Genomic DNA, 1,995 nt, shown 5'->3' with positions numbered 1-1,995 from the left:
ACTCCAGTTATTTCTAGAAACGGAAAAAATACTAAATTAGCCACAATAGCTAGGATGTAGCTGAAATATTAGTTAAACTCCAAAATAGTTTAAAAAAAAAACGTAATAAATTCCCAAATAGTCCGAAAAGCTATATCAGAATTCCATTATAACATTCAACTTTACTACACTCTGATTCCATATGATATAAATTTATGACTATTAAATTCGATTGGTCGTCAATTATTCGACTAATCGTGACAGCCCTACCCCAGAGTAACACAAGTCATTTCCCATGTTAGGTGTGACTTTGGCTCAGAGCTGTGGTGTAACTGTGGTTTAAGAGGCAGAGGCTGGCGGCTGGACAGCCAAGCTGTTCAGGGATTATAGGTGGGTGTGCATGGGGGTGGGAGGGTGCTGATCAGGGAGGAGAACCTCGGTTATTTCACTCTGCATCCATTTCTCTGACGAAAACTCCCCGATCGGCCCGTTTACATCATGTTAGACAAGAGGGGATCCCAGATCCCAGCCCATTAGACACGCGCGCGCGCGCACACGCCCTGGATAAACAACAGCATCTCAGAGATGGTGCTGGAAAACTCTTGACGGGACCAAAAGGGATAAGCCTGTAAAGCCTCGATCACGTGAGCAGATACGTTTGCTTTAAACCTAAAGCAAACAAATAGTATTTAAATAAATAAAAATAAAGGACCACAAAGCTTTTATTTTAACGGAGGGGGAGGGGGGGGGGCACTGTGTTTTACCCCCACATCTGAAGAGGCCATCTTACGGAGCATCCATGCAGGATGCAATAACACCAGTGTCTATATGGCCAACACACAGAGACAGAAATAATCTAAATATTCATCAGATGTTTAGAATTGCACGACAGTCATGCGAGCGGCTCCACCGACCCAACCCAGCAATGAAGACCTCTCCCTCACACCAACCATGCGTGCCAAATGTAGTCATTTACAAGGAAATAATTATACAAAATACATTTATTTAAGCGTATAGATTGATTTTCATCTCAATATAAAAATCTGTACTTACATCACGACGATGAGAGGATTGTTGAATACGAGGAGCGTCCAGAGAAAACTCTAATTTCTGTTCGTCCTATTAATCTAAATATCTATTTATTATTATTTTATTTGTATTTATTCCCACAAACATATAAATCTAAAGGAAAAGCCGCGCTTGGCTGGCGAGACCAGAAAACACGGTGTAGTCCTGGGCAGCGTTTTATGCAGACCTGCGCTGCCCACGTGACTCATTACAACCCTCACCTACGTCACTGATGACAGCAGCCGGCAGCTGGGACAGAAAGAGACAGCAGCGTGAAGGAAGACAGAAAAAATATAAATACATAAATCAGCGCGTGTCAGGGAATAAACTCGTGACATGTATTAATGTATTGATTTCTATTGTTTAGTGGTCGCTCCTTCAGTTTGGACGGACACGCACGCGGCTGTAGCGTGCAGAAATGTGGACAGAAATGAGGGAAGGCACCGCCCCCTTTAGGAACACTGTGAACCATCACCATGCATGGACAGCCCTGGCTATAAAAATATATAAACATAAATTGAAACATTTATTAAACACTCTAAAATGCTTTTACGTTTATTAAAGAACTTTGAACTATTTCTCAACATAAAAAGTTTATTTTTTTTAATTCGGAACAAAAGACTGTGGACTTTTTAGGCTAATTTAGAGTTTAGCTTCCATTTTAGCAACATGCTAATGTTTTTGACTTATTTAGTTTAGGGATTAATTTAATGCTAATTTGGAGTTTAGCTAATATTTTAGCAAAATGCTGATGTTTTCAGATAATTTGTTATCTACTTAAGTTTTTGGGGGATAAATTAGAATTTAGCTTATATTTTAGCAACATGCAAAAAATTTTGACTTATTTAGTTTACTAAGGAATTTTAGGGTATTTTGGAGTTAAGATAGTAATTGAGCAACGAGCTAGCATTTTTTTTTTAATTCTTTATTTTTGGCTCATTTGGCCTC

General features: G+C 39.2%; 1 protein-coding gene across 3 annotated transcripts in view; it reads right to left on the bottom strand.

Annotated features, from left to right (window-relative positions):
* dennd4a (DENN/MADD domain containing 4A) overlaps positions 1-1,238 on the bottom strand; it is a 33,761-nt gene extending 32,523 nt beyond the window's left edge. For 2 of the 3 annotated variants that reach the window (XM_024281552.2, XM_024281554.2), the window contains exon 1: positions 1,033-1,238. The gene's annotated coding sequence lies outside the window, so the exon portion shown is untranslated. The remainder of the gene's footprint in view (positions 1-1,032) is intronic. The other variant, XM_024281553.2, reaches the window with a different exon arrangement.
* Positions 1,239-1,995: the final 757 nt, after the last annotated feature.

The sequence above is a fragment of the Oryzias melastigma genome, linkage group LG6 (assembly GCF_002922805.2).
Source record: "Oryzias melastigma strain HK-1 linkage group LG6, ASM292280v2, whole genome shotgun sequence".
Classification (NCBI taxonomy): Eukaryota; Metazoa; Chordata; class Actinopteri; order Beloniformes; family Adrianichthyidae; genus Oryzias; species Oryzias melastigma.
Note: the sequence above shows the minus strand (reverse complement) of the source record. Positions and strands in the feature narration are given on the sequence as shown.